The sequence below is a fragment of the Rhipicephalus microplus genome, chromosome 1 (assembly GCF_043290135.1).
Source record: "Rhipicephalus microplus isolate Deutch F79 chromosome 1, USDA_Rmic, whole genome shotgun sequence".
NCBI lineage: Eukaryota > Metazoa > Arthropoda > Arachnida > Ixodida > Ixodidae > Rhipicephalus > Rhipicephalus microplus.
In genome coordinates this window covers 227,860,295-227,880,568 of record NC_134700.1, presented here as the reverse complement: position 1 = coordinate 227,880,568, position 20,274 = coordinate 227,860,295, and the positions used below count along the sequence as shown (strand labels likewise).

At 44.7% G+C, this 20,274-nt stretch overlaps 1 protein-coding gene across 1 annotated transcript in view; it reads right to left on the bottom strand.

Annotated features, from left to right (window-relative positions):
* The window catches only part of LOC119159572 (adenylate cyclase type 5), a 258,967-nt gene extending 239,118 nt beyond the window's left edge, over positions 1 to 19,849 (bottom strand). The window contains exon 1 of the mRNA XM_075891501.1: positions 19,829 to 19,849. The gene's annotated coding sequence lies outside the window, so the exon portion shown is untranslated. The remainder of the gene's footprint in view (positions 1 to 19,828) is intronic.
* Between the last annotated feature and the right edge of the window lie 425 nt (positions 19,850 to 20,274).

Below are 20,274 nucleotides of genomic sequence, written 5' to 3'. Positions count from 1 at the left end.
TACTATTCAAATAAATTTATTAGTAATGACCTAGTGGGTATCAAGCAAGTTTTCTTGCAGTATTTATCCAATGAGTGTTTTAAAAGGCTCTGAAAGGCTGCTCTTCTAGCTTTCACTGTGACTGTGTGCTGCGTGCAGGCTTGGCGTTCTTTTTTTTTTTTTTTTGACGTGATGTTCCTGTTTCTCAGAAGTGTCGATCATAGAGCACATAAGGTCCAAGTCTCCAAGCTTACTAAGTTCACCGCACAGTCAGAACAAAAGATGCCAAAACAACGTATTCAACAATCACATATATGAGCACGTGCACACAATGATGTTATACCGATTGTAGAGAACCATTACATACAGTAACGCCTATACTTCGACATATTTCAATCAATCAGTGAATTGCAGAATACATTGAATTGATAACACAGTTAAGGTATGGGGCAACGTTCCCAAAAAAGAAACGTAATGCCTGACAAAGTACCGCACTCATCACACAACCTTTGGCACTTTGCACAATCGAGCACAGTCTGGTGTTCCAAGCAATCTGACAATTTCCCACGGCACGTGTCGCCACCCACCCAACTTTACTACATCACTTCCATGCTCTCAGCATTTCCAACATTTCTTGGCAATTTCATTACGCTTAGCTCAAAGAGCACGCCAAAGGAATTCAGTAGCTGTGGTCGCTCTGTTGCCGAATAAGTACGAGGTCCTCGGTACCATTCCTGACCATGGCGGTTACACCTCGATAAACCGTGAGTGAAAACAACAACAAAAAAGTACGCGCTCCAGCTTTAGAGGCAAAGTAAATATGCAAGGTAGTTGTATTCACACGAAGCCTATGATTTCAGTGACATTTATGGTTTTTATTTTACGACACTATGGGCGGGCTCGCGCACTTCGCGTCTTTTTTTAGTACGACCATGACCTCACATATATACAGATACAGCGCTATACTCTCAATCAATGGCGTTTGAACTATACAGCTGACGTTTCGGACCTGTGATTTTCTACTGCCGTCGTGTGGTTAAGCTCCACGTAAAAGCTGATTCTACAGGTTAGCGCATTCTCAGCAAACGTTTTACAGACAACCAGCGTTCACTGAATGTGCGATGCCCAACTTTATGCCCACACCAACAGCCTTGAAAATGCACCAGTGCATGCAGGAATTTGCCCAATCACGACTGCCTGGGACATGAATTTAAAGCTGCGGGTGAGTTCACGTGACATCCTAATCTGATCGCACCTTAAGTGATCGTTGTAGGCATCATTTCTTTTACGGTTTTCTTTGCGACAAAAAGCACTGTTTCGAGTATTTGCCTGACGTCAACGTACGCTATTTTTCTGTACAAATAGCACCTTCTATGGTGCTTATTAAAAAAAACAGAAATGGACTGACAATGGGCGCAGCTACACAAAATAGGATTATTGGTAACCTGAGTGCTTACCATAACTGAATTTTGGGCAAGTGCGAGGTGTTCGTACTTGACGAAAAAGACAAATAAAACAACGGCACACGAAGGAAGAGTAAGACCAGAAAAGTGCTAACTTCAGACTGAATTTGAAGTTGAGTTTGAACTTGTATAGCGCCCGTCTTGGCCTTCATGTTCTTTTTCGAGTCATTGTTTTATTGCGCATTTTGTTCAAATGGGAACCTTGAGTGCATTCGCTTTGTGGACGCACCGCTGTTTGATAGGAGCCACAGTTCAAACGGAAGCAAAGGAAAGAAGGAAGGAAGAGCAGAAGGAATGAAAGGCAGGAAGGTTATCCAGACGTGCGTCTGGTTTTCTATCCTACACGAGGGGGAAGGGGAATCAGACATTAAGAGATGAGGAGATAGAAAGAAGAGAGCACACGAAAAATACTGCTTTTTTCTATCGCTGTGAAGGCAGAATCTCAGGCGAATCACGTTGCACTGCAGGTAGAAGGGTAACGGTGCCTACCGAAGACTTGCAAGTCTAATTGTAGGCCAAGAATATTAGGATTTTTCTTTCAGGTTTTGTCAAGGCCGCAAAACTGCAGCTGCGGTCAGACGATGGTGAACCTTGCACAAGCGATCCCATTGCTTCCTGAAGAAATGTCTGCCGTTGCAGTGGCTTTGAGTGCCGTGCTCAAAACAGTACAAAAACTGTGCCCTTGGTGACGAAGCAATGGACACCGAGTGGTTGAAGTATTGTCACGTACTGTTACAAACGCGTATAACCCAAGTAACAGATTAAGAACGTTCTAGCTCAGTCAGGTCATGCTTTATATATATATAGTTTCATCTTACTGACTGTAGAGACGGTACAGACTGAATGCTGTTCTTTCTGTATACGCCCGGGAAACGTTCTACAAATTCGTTCGCAAATTCGTTCTACATTCGTTCGCAGCGCCCTTTTACGCACTGCGAACGAATGTCTGTGTATAGCTGCTGCGAAAAAAAAAAAAAACGTGTGTGCAATTTTAGGTCTTACTTGACAGCAGCAGACGAGCACCCCAGCTCACACAGCATATGTAAACAGAAGAGCATTACGACCTATACGCCGATATTCCGAATTATTATAGGCTCAATAGAACAAGTTATCCAGGCACGCTCCCAAGGCTAATAGAGAGAAAAGAGGAGGTCCTGTGGAGACTTCAGCAAGCACATGAGTTTCTGATACCACTGCACTATCGTTTTCACCTTATTCTACGGAGAACAATACACACACACACACACACACACACACACACACACACACACACACACACACACACACACACACACACACACACGTGCACAATATATATATATATATATAAAGGAATAAATGAAGTGTATACTTGAGGGCTGTTTTTTTTTGTCTTTAGACACAATATTAATGAGATCTAACAGGCAATAATATCAAGGAAAGTATAAGGGAAGTTATTAGGCCAATTGTAATGTAAATGTGAAGAAAGAGAAGTGGTTGAAAAGATAACTTGCCATGGGCAATATCCGAACCTGCGACCTTCGAATAACGCAGTGAGCTTCCAGCTCGTAATAGGTTCACGTGCTACGTGACGCCAAACAGGCTCATAAAGTTTGCCACACTCGTCGCCATGGCTACAGATGGCGCTGACTGACACTCCCACGTTTAAATTCACATAGATGCCCAATAAAGTGGCTGGGGGGGGGGGGGCAGCTACGTGGTAGTTCAGTGGTAGAGCATCGAACGCGTTATTCGAAGGTCACAGGTTCGGATGCTGTCCACGGCAAGTTATCTTTTCACCTACCTTTCTTTCTTCACATTTACATTACAATTGGCCTAATAAGTTCCCCTATATATATATATATATATATATATATATATATATATATATATATATATATATATATATATATATATATATATATATATATATATATATATGCAAGGTTTTTCAAGAAATGTGTCTGCGGCACCCCTTTTCTTTTGACAGAAGGCATCTTCCGATGCATATAAACAATAATTTCGGCTGTAATTAAAGCAATGAGAACAGTTAACTTTTTAGCCAGTGCAAATAGCTGGTCTGTTCAAATGAGTAAATTCAAGTCTTTCGTACGAATAGTCCGTAGCCGACTTGAAATTTGGGAAAGGTGGCCATCTGGTAATAACCGCGGAGCGATAAAGTCGGAATAATTTACCTGGTGAAACCAATATCGACTCGCCAAATCACGCATATACGTTATACTTCGAAAACGCCCTCAATGACGGCGTTATCAGTCCTGACAAAGAGGTCATGGCCGCACACTAAGACCACAGGGGTTGGGTGATAGGACACAGAGTGAGGCCCAGAAGAAAAAAAAAGACTGCGTCCATATAGCTACCATGCCTCAACCCTCAAGCCGTACGTTCGCGTATAGACAAAAAGGATACCTAGGCGAACTTTACCGTTCACGCAAGTGATCACACAGTACACGTGCCCTCCCTCCAACCACCTTTTCGCTTTCTCGCCTTTCTTTTCGTCTTCCGTTTTGACGAACCGCCCCTGAACACCCATCTTCCTGACTTGCGATTGTATCAAAATTGGCGAGCTTCGCCACCGAAAAACCTTTACCCGGTATACAACATGGACTGCTCGTCAGATGCTTCTGCGCAAAGAGAGGAAGGAAACAAATCAGCTTGTTATTCTTCAGCTCGGCAACAGTGTACTATAGTTGCGTCTTTCTACGGCAGTGAAAAGCCTGTGTACGTCCTTACCACCGCTAACGCTATTGGTTAGGGTTCGCAATAAAGACAATGAGCACTACCCACGTTCGTCAACGACGTCAGTGGTCTACCCAAAAAGCTCGTCAACGTAAACTCGAGTTAGATCGCACAAGAGTCGCCGAAACAGTATGCACCGATGATGGTGAGTTCCTCGCGCTTCTTCTTGCTTTGCGCTTTGATTAATCATACATTAGCAAAAGAAAGAAAGAAAGAAAGAAAGAAAGAAAGAAAGAAAGAAAGAAAGAAAGAAAGAAAGAAAGAAAGAAAGAAAGAAAGAAAGAAAGAAAGAAAGAAAGAAAGAAATAAGAAAGAAAGAAAAACCTAATAAAACCGGGAACGTCTTCGCAGCACAAGAAGCACATTAGCCACGTGGCCAGCGAAGACGACGCCACCAAGCGGCGTCCGTGGCAAACGAGAAGAAAGAGTTATAGTGCATCGTAATGAGGTAGAGTCCGAAGAGCTCGTTCGTTACGTGGTGGTCTTTACTGCCAGTCGCGAAGATCGCGCGAAAGCTTTTATAGTTCTCCCGGCGGCCACATGTGCTATAGCCATGAATCATTAGCGCGAACGAATATGCAGCCGAGACTCCTTCGGAAACCTAGGAAAAGGTTTTTTTTGTAGTTATCTTTTTTTTCTGAGGCATTACAGCCGTATTGCAGTACTACGTCGCAATACCTTCGGTGTATGCTGGTAGAACGGGTAATACGAAAACGCCAGCAGCGGGGCTTCTTTTACGATCTCACGAATCGTTGAAGTAGTTATAAAAGACGTACGCACCTTGGAAAACGCTGAAGGATTGTATGCGGGGAACACATTACGCAACACGGTCGCGCCTGCGGCAGTTTTGCCTAATGAGTGAGTGCAGTTTTTGCCTCGCAGTGCAGCTTTCCTTGAGTGCAGTTTTTTTTTCTGTCTCAATTTGTTTCAGAGGTTCCGAACGCATTGATGTCAGAAAGAGAAGCAAACTACGATTGATGCCTTCACGGCAGCGAGCCACTCTACTTTTCTCTCATCTCCCTCTAATATGATGCTTTCGCCCAATACATCCAGCATCTGCCACTAAGAAGGTTATGCTCCTGCATCTTTCACGCGGCTCCGGGAATGCGGCAATAACATTTCCGCCTTTCAACGTATTGCGAGACTCATTATAATAGGAACTATAGAAAGAAAAAAGAAAAAAGCAGGTTAACCTGGCGAGTCAGTAAAAAGAATAAAACGTTATGAGTTCAAGGGTAGCTCCTAACACTCATTCTCGCTTCAGCGTAGACAGTGGTTCCCTGATCTCGCAATGTACGTATTTCACTGTTGCTAGCCTTCTTTGTATTCTTAAGTATTTCTGATGACTCTAACTCGCTTAGTAATTTTCTTTCAGAAGCGAGATTTCTAAATGTTTCATAATTCCCGTTTCACAACTCCATGAATTTCATTAAATATTATTATCTTTCCCTTTCTTTGACAGACAAAAACAAATAAAGGAGGACAATCACGCAATACATTAACTACAAGACAATCGTGCTGCTTCACTAAGGAATGGGGGATATATAATAGTCATAAGCTCCAGGGAAAAGTAAGAGCGTATACTTTATTTATTTTCGCAAATTACTGAACTGTAATCTCTATGTCATCGTTGATGATGATGTTTGGTGCTTTGTGGCGCAAGGTTTATATGATAGCCAAAGAGCGCCAGTTCATGGGACAAGAGATGTGGACAATGATTGTGATTAGCGGCTGTACACTAAGGGCCTTAAAATTCGTCGCGCTAAGGTGGGTAAAAATATAGAAGTAATAAAATCATGACTATGCCGTGAAAAGTGTTTGGTGTTAATGAATGATTAAAGTTTGTGATAATATCAACCATGGTGGACATATATGGCATTAGCACAAGTGCCTCGATTGTTCACACCCTTGCGTCCAAGGGCCGTGAGGCAAGTGCTTTGTTCAGTGTAGCCACCGCAGTAAAGACTCCTCTGGAGAGGTCGTGCTACGGAATGCCCGGGTATATCACATCAAAGTTACGGAGTTCTCTCAGAAAAGCCAACAACGATTTATGGGCGAAAAGTGGTTCTCTACCAACGAACATTGCAGGATGAAGTGGTATATGTTGTCGGTAGGGTAATGGAAAGTGTCGTCTTCTCAGCGTGTCTAATTGTTTACACTTGACTAAAATGTGAAGTTCGGTGAGTGCTGCTCTACATCTATCACAAAACGGTGGGTCGCCGCCAGACAAAAGAAATGAATGTGTAGTGTATGTATGTCCTGTTCTTAACCTTGTAAGTATTACTTCTGTGTGGCGTGATTTTGATACTGGCGGCCAATGGCCAAGTTGCGGCTTGATGACATGCAATTTATTACCTGTGTGTGTGCCCCATGTGCTCTGCCAATAACCCATGAGCTTTCGTTTCAGAAAAGGTTTCAAGTCGGGTGTGGGAATTGGTATTGATATATTGGTAGCGGTCTTGTAGGCGCATCCAGCTAGCTGGTCCACCAGAACGTTGGCTTGTATTTCGCGGTGTCACCCAGTAAACTACAACATGCTGCTTGGATGAGTAGACTGTGCATAAAAGCGAATAAAGCAAGACAAGGACAGGGTTTTTTGTGCTTTTTAAGAGTTTTCAGAGCTTTTACTACGCTTAACGAATCTGTATATATTATTGCCTTCTGAGTTTTATTTGTTCGAAGTGTTTAACGGCCACGAGTATCGCATAAGCTTCACCAGTGAAAATTCTTGCATCAGAGTGCAGTATGCCAGCTTCCGAAAAAAGATGGGCCAACGGCTCTGTACGGGACAGAAGTGTTGGACTTTGAAGCATCCGTGACAAACTCAGGACATATGCATTTCTGTTGTAGATCTAGGAAGTATGGAAGTATGTCTTAATATGCGCAATTGGTGCGTGCTTGGTAACCTCGAAGAAAGACACTTCGCAATCTATCGCCTGCCGCTGCCACGGTGGCAGGCATACTGCGGGAGTCATGAAACGGTGTTCAAGTGGCACACCGGTTCCCTTTGCTAGGCCCCTCACACGGAGTGAGTAGGGCTATCTCATAGAAGGCCGTTTTTCATACACAGCAAGGCTTGACATGTCGTTAATTGCGGAATGTGAAGGGTGTTCCTTGTATGCGTTCACTTTAAGATGATATTTGAAAGACATGTAACCTCTCTGTAGGTGAAGTGACCATTCGTTCGATTCCAGGTACAGGCTTTCCACGGGGCTAGTGCGAAAAGCACCGGTAGAGAGACGGATGCCTAGATGATGAGAATGGTCAAGCATTTTAAGGGCAGAAGGTGTCGCAGACTGATATGCTATTGTCCCATAGTCTAGGCAAGTACGTATGAGGCTTGTATACAAATTGATCAGACACTTCTCACTTTTTTTAAATAAATGTATGTAGGGCGTGGTTGGTGCCAATGCGTGGCGCCTGCTACTCCTCTTCTCTTTCAAAAAAGTCGGCATCGCACATTTTGTAGGAAACACAAGGCTATACATATGTACATAGCACTACACTTACACAATGAGTTCACGTTTTTCAACACTGATTGTCCACACCACACAGAAATGGGTCCACACTGCATAGAAATAGGTCCACACCACACTGAGTTTGCCTCACGTAGTGCGTGACAACAATTTTAGAACATTCATGGCTTTTATGCACTTGTATTTTAGATATTTGATGTGTGGTATGAAGGTTAGCTTGACGTCCAAGATTAGGTCTAAGAATTTGTGTTCAGTATTAACAGAAAGACGTTGCCCATGCGATTGAATATTAGGTTCCGAGTGAATTCGTCTCTTCCTGGAGAACAAAACACGCATGCTTTTTTGTACATTCAGTCGGAAACCGTTTTCTTCTGCCCGATTGGAGACTTTGTTCAAACCAAGCTGAACCTGCCGCTCACACATGGCCAGATTACAAGACTTAAACCCAAGCTGGACGTCATCGACATATGTGCAGTTAAACATATTTCGAGGGATGGAAAATTGCAAAGAATTCATTTTGATAACAAAAAGTTTGCAGCTAAGTACACCATGCGCGCCTTGTGGCACTGCTGTTTTTTTTTTTTGGACAAATGTTTGGGAAAGAACGCTGCCCAGTCGGACACGGAATGTCCGATTTGACAAGTAATTTTCGATTATGGTAAACATTCTTCCACGCACGCCAAGATGGAACAGGTCTCTTAATATTACAAAGCGTCGTGTTGAATCGTAAGCATTTTCGATATCGAAGAACACAGAGATAAAATATTATTTGCGAACGAAAGCGTTTCTGATCTGTGCCTGGATGCGAACAAGGTGGTCTGTGGTGGATCTACCCTCTCGAAACTCACACTGAAATGGGTCGAGTAAATTGCTGTTTCAAGGGAATGTACAAGTTGGCAGTTTATCATTTTTTCGAAGAGTTTGCAGAAGCAGCTTGTAAGTGCAATAAGCCTATAACTCGAAACTGAAGAAGGGTGCTTGCCCTCTTTCAAAATGAGAATAATAATTGCTTCTTTCTAGGAAGTAGGGATAGCGTAAAAAAAAACAAATAGCATTGTACAAGCAAAGTAAGGTTTTTTGCGTTTTGATTGGGAAGTTTTTCAACATATCGTACATGACTCGATCAGAACCTAAGGCGGAATTACTGCAGAAGTTTAGTGATCTTTGGAGCTCAGCTAAGCTGAAAGGTTGGTTGTATGCTGCGTGTTTTGTACATTTGTGTTCTTGTTTCTGCTTCTCAATCCTTGTTTTGTGTTTTTGGAAAGCGTGGGTATAGTTTGACGAGTTTGACACCCGTTCGAAGTGTGTGCTGAGGAAGTTCGCTTGGTCTTCTAGGCTGTCACCATGTGTGTTTAGGAGTGGGAGTGAGCGTACTTTTCTTCCTGCTACCCTACTAACCATGTACCAGACTTTAGCCCCCTGTGTAGAAGAGTTGATCCCTGTTAAAAACTTGTGCCAACTTTCTCATCTGGCGTGCCGACGTGTTTTACTGCCTTAATATTTTTTTTAAAGTTGTCAAGGTTTTCTGCTGTCGGTGAGTTCCGCAGCAACCTCCATGCCCTGTTCTCCTCCTTTCGCACATTTTGACATTCAATGTTCCACTATGGCACGCGTCACTTGCCGGGCAGTCCACATGTTTGCGAGATGCACTTGGCTGCTGCGTCAGTAAAAAAAGCTGTGAAGCACTGCACAGCTTCATATATATGCCTAACACACATATGTCTCTCCAACTTAAATGAGTAATGTTATGAAATTGTTCCCATTCGGCTTTGTTTATCAGCCATTTGGGAACATGTGGAGGACATTCATATATTGTTGGTGTACTCAAAACTAAAGCAAAACGGTCACTTCCATATGGATTATTTATGACTTTCCGTTTCAGTAGGTGTAGAAGTGAAGGAGATACGATACTGAGGTCTATAGACGAGTATGTTTTGTTGGCGATGTTATAGTACGTTGGTTCCTTACTATTTAACAGACAGGCACCGGAAGAAAAGAGAAACTGTTCAATGAGACGGCCTCGTGCATCACAGCGAGAATCACCCCACAGACTGAATGCTATGTGCGTTCAGGTGCCCAAGAACCAGATAAGGTCCATGTAGTTCGTCTATTAAAGACTGGAATTCACGTTTTTCAAGACGGTGGTGTGGAGGTATGTACAAAGAGCAGACGGTGACGAGTTTGTTTAGAAGGACTGCTTGGACAGCCACCACCTCGAGGGAAGTTTGAAGGGGTAATTCTGTACATGTTATACCTTGACAAGCTATAACAGCTACACCACCGGATGATGGCATGACATCATCTCTATTCTTTCGGAAGATTACGCAGTTACGTAAAATGTTTGTGTGCGTTTGTTTTAGCTGTGTCTCTTGTACACACAACACTGTTGCATTGTGTTCATGGAGGAGTTCTTGTAGGTCATCGAGGTTACGAAGAAGGCCTCCGATGTTCCACTGTAATATTTCTGTCTGCATATTAAGAAGATATGCTGCTGCGTGTACAGAAAGTATCCTGTGTTGGAGTGAACTTGTTGATTCATGAGGTAGGACGGTCGACCGGCCCCGTTTTTGGCTTTTTATTTTTCTTGGCGCGCCCCAGGGGGCCATGCCTCCTCAGGGGCAATGGATGCCCGTACGTGCAAACATGTGGTTCGGGTTTTATGCTTCGCCCGGTGAGGTGAGGCATTGAGACCAGAGGACCCTGGAGTCTCCGGTCTTGATTCGCAAGGAGGTGGAGTAGACTGAACTACTGCCGCCTTGGGGGCAGGCGCCACAGCCGACAGCTCACTCTGCGCTGGCCGAGGGAGTGCCGAGAGCTGGTGTGGCGGTGCCCCCTGACGCCCCGCATCAGCATAAGTGGAACCATAAAAAGGCGACACTCTTCTTCTTGCTCCTTGGAATGTGAGGTTTACTTTAATCTTCATGTGATGATCTCTTTTTCTTTTTTCCAAAATGAACAGGACCGTGAGTATGTGGCATGATTCCGCCACAGTTCACACAGTGTGACGGTTCTTTGCAGTTGTCGGAATTGTGGCCTGACACTTCACATTGTGCACAAGTTTGGTGACCCCGACAGCTTTGCGAGCCATGGCCATACCTCTGGCATTTAAAACAACTACGTGGGTCTGGTATGTATGGCCTGATCAAAGTCATCGTGTTCCCAGTTCGAATAGTTTCTGGCAGATTACTGGAAGCGAACGTGAGCATTAGGTGTTTTGATGGTGTTTCCTTGTTGTCTCTTCTGATGGTGATCCTTTGTACATTGGTCACATTCTAACTCTTCCACCCCCCCAGAAAATCCGCTTCCATCAGGCCAAGCAAATCATTGTCAGACACCACTCCACGAGTTCTTTTCATTGATCTGTGTGGTGTCACAGTGATCGGCGAGTCACCAAAAGTTGAAAGATTGTGTAGCTTCCCAAACTGTTCCTTTTTCTTAACTTCGAGGAGGAGGTCTCCACTGGCCATCTTGGTAACTTTGTACCCTGCCCCAAGAGTTTCTGTAAGACACCTGGCTACTACAAAGGGGGATACAGTTCTCGCTTGCTTGCCCCACTTCTCACTATGTATGAAATGAAAATGGAGGAAGTTTTCATTTGAACGGTTGAAAAAACCCAAGTCTTGGGTGCGTACGCGCTTTAAGGTGGTACGATCACTTAACAGAGAAAAAGCTCTGTGCATGCCTGTTTAATTTTCTTCAGAAGCATTGGCGGCCACCCATAAAAGAGCCCAACGAGGGGACACTACAAGTTTGCGGATGCTGAAACCTGCAGACGCCAGCGTTACAACGCTACCATAGCCTAATGCGCCTAGACCAAGGTAGGCTATTTGCAAAGGGTTAATTCTCGCCGCCAGGAAAATTGTAAATAAATGGAAGACAGTAGAAGACAGGACGGGTAAAAAGTGAGATATAAAGATGAAGATGTAGGAAGAGAGAGATGGGAAAAGGCGACTGCCGATTTCCCCTGCGTGGGTGAGCCCAGGGGTGCCCTGTACGTGAAGCCGGGGCTAAATGGGTGTGTTGCCTCTACCTAGGGGCCTTAAAGGCCCAATCACCCGGCATCGGCTCAACCCTCATGATCCCATTTTCCCCGGACACGGCTCAACCACGCACGGCTAAGCGTGGGAGAGGTCGAAACCCCCGTCAGCTCGGGTCCATGGTGTCGCTACACAACAAACACCTGCTTTTACAGACGCCCCTGCGGGGCTATGTCATCGTTAGGGAACACAATATTAATGAGAACTAACAGACAATGACACAAGTACTGTAGAAGTTATGTCAATAGCAGTGATTATAATCTAAATGTTAACTCTTCACCTTTACATTACAATTACTACAAACAACATCTACAATACTTTCCTTGGTATCAGTGTCTGTCATTTCTGATCAGTTTGCGTCTAAAAACAAGCCCAGAAATATGCCCTTCCTTTCTTTGTTAGTGAACGTAACTTACGCAACGTTGGCATGCACCATCTCGAGGACCAACTTCGGTACGTGCTCACGAAATCCTCATCACCTTGTTAAAATTTCCCCTGAATGAGACCTCATGATTTACTCTTTTGTGTATAGGCATGTGAATGTATGTGTCATAGAGTTTATATTTGGTCATTTTATATAGAATATTCATCATCCAACGCCTGATGTAGTGAACCGAGAGATATACCAGTCTAACAACTCTGAGGTTATCTTTAATTGTTGTATTGAAAACCAGAGTACAACAAAAAAAATTATGGGCCATCTCCCCGAAGGGAACCCTGATGGGATGCGAAGCAGCAGTGATGCGTGCGGCGTTGACCAAGTTGAAAAGGGAGACGGGAGTCGACGTTGGTGCTAGAAGAACAGTTTGAAGTGAAACTCGATGTAGAATTTACTAGAGTAAACATTTTTTTTTTTTGAAACGCAAATGCATGGGAGGCGGGTTGGGTTTCCCGTAAGTTTTATCGCAGATAAACGAGCCGAAAGAGGGTTTTTACTCGACGTGAGATCGAGTGTTGTGGGCAGTGGAGAGGGTGAAGGGAGTTAAGTGTGTTGCGAGAGGGCAGAGGAGCCGGCAGCTTCGGGTGCTGCGGCAAGCTGGCTGCATGCGGGTGACGGAGAGAGTGACGTCAGCGCACACTTGTGCGGGAACCGTGCGAGGGGAGTATAGTGTTGATGCACAGCTGCATCGTGACCTACTTGGTACCGCTCCAACACCTGCGGCGAAGGGAAAGCGTTGTGGTGCGTTCGTATGGATGCATGTACGTACGGCGTTACACACGTGCGTCAAAAAAAAAAAAACTGCTTGGCATCTAATAAGCCGACACCCCGTCACGGTGGTCTAGTAGCTAAGGTACTCGGCTGCTGACCCGCACGTCACGGGATTAAATCCCGGTTATGGCGGCTGCATTTTCGATAGACGCGGAAATGTTGTAGGCCCGTGGGCTCAGATTTGGGCGCACGTTAAAAAACCCCAGGTCGTCAAAATTTCTGGAGTCCTCCACTACTGCGTCTCTCATAATCATATGGTGGTTTTGCGACGTTAAGCCCCACATATCAATCTATCAATCTAATAAAGCGACAGTGTAGCCCAAAGCCCAACACCCTTTCTGTCCATGTTCCTTCCTTCCGTAGTTACGCTTCAACTACTAGTTTTCTTGCGCTCTACAAAAGTACAGAAAGGCGATATTCATATCTGCATCAACAAGATGAACACATGAAAAAAAAAATAGGTTGGAGATAACGCACTGAGTAAAAACGAAAAATAAAAAAGGTTGCACTAGGATTAGCAGCTATCTTGAATCCGCGTTCCCAGAGAACAGAAACGGGACAAGAAACAGAAAATAAGTAAATGCTGTTTTCTACATCAGTTTCTGTGGTGTTATCACCTCTTCTTTCACGAACTAATCTCGCAACAGTGTGAGTAAAATTCTCGTTTCGTTCTTGTAATGACCGCCTTCATTTTTCTTGCGTATTTTTTTTTGAAGATTACAGGTATACATTTGCAGAAAGGCTATGGCTCTTTCGCGCTAGTGGTGCCAAGCGTGAAGAAAAATCGGAGTTAGGCGGACTGTCCCGTTTTTATTTATTTTCCTGTTTGTCTTTTACTGTTTGTGTATCCGTTTCTTTCTATCTACTTCTTTCTCGCTCTATTACTTCTTTATCTTTATTTTCCTTCTCTCTTCTCTTTAATTTTCTCTCACGCTCTCTGCTTATAGCTTCCTTCTATTTCTCATTCTTTCTTTGTTCCCCCCTCTCTCTCTGTTTATCTGTTTTTATCTTCTATACCTTTATCTTTTATTGATACTTACTTTTCTCTTTTTCCTTTTTTCTATTGCATTCTTTCTCTCTCTTTCACTTTCCTTCTGTTTTCTTTTTCTCTCTCTTTTTGAGGTGTTTGTTTTCATTTTACGCTCAAACCTGCTGCACCCGGTAGCAAATCATACCCGATTTCTGTGACGCACAACCACATGAGAACTTTTGCATGACAAATCGCTAGCCACCGTTCGCTTAAACAACTTCTCTGTAAATAGTATGAAAAGAACCCGGGCCGGTCCATGGGGATGATAGCTTTTCAATACGAAGCACAGTTTTCCGACAGTGTAAGAAGCTTCTTTGTTAAGGGAAGCACGGTTGTACCTGAATGTAGCTGAACTATTTTTGCTACGTGTAACCGCAGAGATCCATCGCTCACCCGTGCCTGTTTGGAGTACATATCATACTGGCAAATGGGTTGTCTTAAAAGAAAGGCCAAATAACTGTCATGATTACAAATATTATGGAAATCTGTTCGTTGAAATAGCAGATGGTTTGTTCAGATATTTCGCGCTTATTTATTCATGGCATCTGGTGTCAGAGGCCAAACACAGTGTTAACACCAGGGAACACGAATGTTGTCGTGCGTATGTCCCTAGCAGACACCGCAATCAAGAATCAGGGTCACCGGCAATTTTTAGATGCGAAGCAGCTTATGGCAGGGCCTTTTCCCTCGTCCATTGTCGTAGCCAGGCTAGTACTCGGAGCACCCGCTAGATGGCTCTGCGATAGAGCGCGCGCTCCACTGTGGTGCGCGCTAAGGCAGCGCAGCGCCTCATCAAAAATAGAAGAGGCGCTGGCTCAGGTATGGCTGTGGACTGATAACAGCGCTACGATGCTCTGTATGATAGGAGCGCTTACTTCTCTCTTTCACACACACACAGAGCTTAGTGGTATGAAAGAAGACACTATCATGAGTGCGGTGGAGGCGAGGGCACGCAAAGGGGCTATGTGCGCAACCATGAACCTTTACAGACCTATAAGTCGACCCATGGCTGCTTCGCATACTACTCAGGTATCCCCGTACGGTGAGATGTGTGTGATTTTTGTTTCGTTTCATTTACATTCGATATTTCTCAGAAGTGAAAATTCGTAGCATTACTACCATGAGCTACCATTACTACGTAGCTTTACGTGATGACTACAAAATACGGCTATCTATAGGAATGCCACACTTGTGTAAAACCTACACGATAGAAGAAATAAAAAAACGAGCGAGAAAGGGCGAGAGAAAGATATATGCCTGTCTCGTGTTCTGTAAAGATAATGTGCAATTCCAAGCACACCTCGAGAATCGAAAACCAGAGCGCCAATTTTTCGTATCTTGGCAGCCGACGCGGCATGTGTCGTATCTCTGCATCTCTGCTGCCGGCAGCAGAGAACGGCATTCATTCGCGCGTACGGAGCTCCAAACTCTGTTCGTGAGTGGACTCGCATAGGACAGTGCGAGCGGACCCATTTAAAGCGCTCTGCCTTAGCCTTGGGACGGCGCGGGGCGAGGGTTTGTCGGGAAAGGGGAGTAAAATGTATTCTTGGACACAAGGTTCGATCGTCGCATATACATGGCGGCTAGTCCGCTCGGGGAACGTGCCAAGGCTCATTTATTAGCGAGGGCGGGTTCCACACAGCGCGACGTCCTGCTGTACGTAGTATAAATAAGCGAATTTTCGCCCCCCCCCCCCTCCTTTTCCCACTCACACAAGTTCGACGTTGTAAGCGCCTTCGCCGGGGTTCAAGCGCAGCGCGGGTCTTGCACAACGCCGAGCACTGAATAAGAAAACGCGGTCACCACCACAACCTCGAAATAAAAACACGTGACGTCCCTGATCAGTATGCAACCCGCGCACCTCGGCAGGATTACTGGAGACGTGGTGCGATATTCCTCACTACAATGTAACCAAGTGTATATAGGGTGTCCCTGCTAATGACAGCCAAGCTGTCGTGCGTTTTCAAATCCCGGACTTGATCCTAATTCGCACGGAGGTCAGCCGAAACACTATACCACACTTTTCTTTAATAATTATTCTGTTCCATGTGACCGCCTAAAGGAGGTGCAGTGAGGGCAGTTAAGTGTGCGTGGGCATTTTTTGTCATCTCCTTTACAGCGAAAGTTGCTACGATATCTCAACAAGGGTCGCTTTTGGCGCCGTAGTTCTCCGCCGCCATCGCTGTTGGTGTCCGTAACCTCTATTCCTCGAAAAAAAAAATCAGCCGCTTACCCTAGTCACCTAAGAGCGCCGAGGGCTAAGACAGTCCTCTACATTGACATAATAGATTGATATGTGGGGTTTAACGTCCCAAAACCACCATATGATTATGAGAGACGGCGTACAGTGGAGGGCTCCGGAAATATCGACCCCCTGGGGTTCTTTAACATGCGCCCAAATCTGAAAACACGGGCTCGCAGCATTTTCGCCTCCATCGAAAATGCAGCCGCCGCAGCTCGGATTCCATCCCACAACCTGCGGGTCAGCAGCCGAGTACCTTAGGCACTAGACCCCCGCGGCGGGGCTACATTGACATAATAGCGAGGGGGGGGGGGGGACTCTGCAACTGCAGTCAGCCCAATACAATGATGAGGGGGGGGGGGCACTGCGAAGAATCTATTACCTCTTCCTCCCTTCCCGACTGGGAATCTAGCACACGCCTATGCTTCTTCGCTACAAAACAAAACACTGCTCTCGGTTAAAATTATATAATTTCTAGAGGTTCCCTTCATTTTTTCTATATATTCTTTGAAAAATCAAGTAGAAAGGAGTCATATTTCATAGTAGAAACCATATTTCATATTTCAGTCATATTTCATAGTCATGTTTCATAGTAGTCGGTGCAGCCTTCGGATACGAAGGTGCGGGTTGAGTCCATGCCGAGGACAAGTTTTCTTTTCGTCCAGTTAACTTTCTCGGTATCTACATCATATTTACTGAATATACAGGAAAAATAATCAAATTAACGCCCGCTTCTTTGATTTTATTATCCTCTGGTCCTTTCTACTTGCTGCCTCATCTCACTCATGGTCTTTTCCTTTTTTTTCTTTACCAAGCCTCTCAATTGATCGGTCGGCTGTTGTCCCTCGCGGGCACCGACCGATTTTGTTTATTCGAGCTCGCATCGAGAGAGCTGTGCGAGATGCGAATAAAAATAAACGCTCAGAGCTGACGTCGTCGGTCAAGCGCGAAATTGGGCGAAGCTAAGCATCAAAATAAAGTACACGCTTTCATCCGCGTTCTTCGAAAACAATGGAAACTTACAAAACATAGACGAGACCGCAACGCGAAGTCGTAGAAAACTTTACGCAGCTGCAGGCGTGACAAACCTCTCGACTCAACTGCGAAGCGACGAAGCTGTGGACGGTGTCGAGAAAATCAGTAATAAGCGACAACAGACCGTATTTGCCATTCGGCATCTTTTAGAAACGTTGTTCCTCTTTTTTTTTTATTCTCTTGTATCTCTAAAAAAACATTCTTAGTTTGTTTGCTACAACTGCTGCGTGACGGCTGGAACTTTCGTGATCTTTCGGGGTCAGAACTACGACGCTGGGCTTGAGCTTTGCCAGAATAAACCGAACGAACGAATTGTATTTTCCTTTTTCAAATATAAAATTTTTGTTTGTGTGAATGCACGTTATTTTGTTCTCTTGACCTCAACCATATCTTTCTGTGCTTTTTATTTACTTCATTTATTCGTTTATATTTCTATAGCTCTACTTCAATTGTCATCGCTGATTCCACGTGCTTATTTTATTGCCCTCGGTGCTTTCCGAACACACATCGCCTCGCTTGAAGCAGCCTCAAGACTACGCGCGGCATTTTAAAGAAAAATAAAAAAACAGAGAGATCAACAGCAAATTGACATTAAGGGTGAAACAAACAAAGGCAATGAATAGGCATTTTCAAAAAAATTGAAAAAAAATAAAAGAAGGCAGACGGGGAAGGAGGTAGGGTAACGAAATCTGCGTGCCGAGAATGCGGTGACAGTGAAAGGGAATTTGCGATTCGTAAGGCAATTTGGGAAGCGCGGAGTGGCCGCATTTTGACCTTTCTTTCGGGTTTTTTTTTTTTTCGATTGCTATCCGCAGACGCGATGCGGCGTGTTTTCTTTGTGTGTGTTTTTTTTTCTAGAATGCAGTAACGCGTAGCGTTAGTCTTTGGTGGGCGCAAGCGCTTCAGACAGTCAAACGGCTCCCGGGTGGCGTATGCAGCGCAACGGAAAGAGCCAGCCGCGCGGCGGGAAAACGTTGTCACGTCTCGTTTGCCGCTTCGTGGCGTTTGCCCGTCGCGAAGGCGGGCATCGTGGCGAAGCAGCATCTGTGCGTCGTGGCGAAGCCCAACCGCGCATCGGACATCCTCGGAACCTGCCACAGTGACGCCAGGAATCGTCTATGGCTTTTCTAACGACTTCCGTTCGAATATTCCGATTTATTTATTTTTAATTTATTTGATAGTTCACTTGTTTGCTAGTTACCTCTTTCCTGCTTTCTTTCTCTCAACGACAGTTTGATCATCGCAAGACGAACAACAATACGATGAAGTTGAGTGAAAGAATAGACAAATTGTACGCATAATGATGTTCTTGTGTAGGTATTTGTCTAGTTTTAAATGCTGCGCTGAAGTGGTGCGAGAGGGCAAGAGGGTTTGGTGAATATGTGTGCCTGGTCATGGCATCGATAGCGTGCAAGTACCGTCGCGTGCGTCGTCAAACCCTTTCCTCACCAGTATATCCTGGGGCGTGGTATGCGGATACGCACCACAAGTAATCTCTATCTACCGAGGAATGGAGATAACAGACACTGGTAATTTAAATGCGAGAGCGTTAAGAATGCAAAGAATAAAGATCAAGATCCCCGGTGAAAAGGAACATTAAACATTCTGCATTGCAAACGGGTGTTCTATACCACAGAGCCACGTCACGTTTTGGAACTCCTTTGAGAATAGACCATATTTATATATACGCGTAATATCAGTGCAATGTTAGCTACGGTTGAGGTGTTGGATATCTAATTTGATAACAAAGTAATAAGTATTGCAAATGTGTATCTGTGATAGAGCGACCATGTTGGGTTAGCGTCAGTTGTGGTTACGGTGTTGACAACTCTTATGTAAAACAAACATTTCATTACATTACATCTGTATTGCTAATGTTCATCGCTACATCTCATTATATTACATCTGTACTGCTATGGTTTATCAAGCTACATTTAAGTGTTGCACAACTCAAAAAGAATACAGATGCTCGATGTGGTGGGTGATACCATTATCGCCTGACGCAAAACGGAAGGCACGCATGTGAAGCATGTCGAAGTTTTGTGATGTTGCGCATGCGCGTATGGAAGTAAGGACTACGACTATTCACTGCTCTCCCTCCATTCCACTCGCTAGTTCGTTCTCTCTTTTTTTTCATATATTCTGTCTTGCGCCTTGAAAATGGGATGGTTTCTCGAGGCATGTTCACATACCTAAACGCGGAGCACACAAGCGGGCAAACGGATTCTCAAAGCGAAGAAAAAGCAGCGAGGACCCGTGGCTGTCCAGACCAATTGGGTCGCCTGTCACCCATTCTGCCGCGGGGGTGAACCCATCCACCAATACAGGGTAAATGTGTCGCGTAGCGGCACTATACACACGATACTGTGCGCTCATTTCGATCCCCGATTGTCTGCGGACAACGTGGCCAAGTTTTCGCTCGGAGAAAATCGGCCCGGGAGTGATCCGGGCAAGCGCCTAAGGCATGTTGACCCTTAGAGAAGTCAGAGCGGGGTATAAGGGAAGAGCTGTACTGGCTCGTAAGTTTTGGTTGTTTTTGTCGTTAAGGGCCGTAGGCCCGTAACCGTCGAAAGGAGGTCTTTCACGCAATGTGCGCTTTCACGAAATCAGGGCGACTTACCTTTTATTGAGAAGACCATCCCAGTGCAGCTCACCACCTTCCCACCGAAGAAATGTACGGACTGCGGAGACTGCACGTCTGCGATTTAAAAAAGAAAGAAACGAAAGCAGTCTAAAATAAACGCGCATTGATACTTTGGAAATCAATCGCATTTTGTTTAAGAGCTTATGCGCCTGAGTTGGTTGGTTGTCTATTTCTTTCTGCCCATCGTTTGTTTTGTTCCTTTCAGGCGAATTACGAATGAGATTCCTCCATCTCCTGTATCTCTCTATTATCACTTGCGAAAGTTCGCAGCATACCTCCTGTGCCTATTTTTATCCCCCATCGCCTGTATTCCTCTTTCTTCTTTCCTTGATGGCGGGTGGTCCATCAGACGTCTTCCTTGTAAACTGCTCTCATTTCTTGCCATCTCGTATGAGGCAGAAGTTCAGGATAATGTGGAAAAT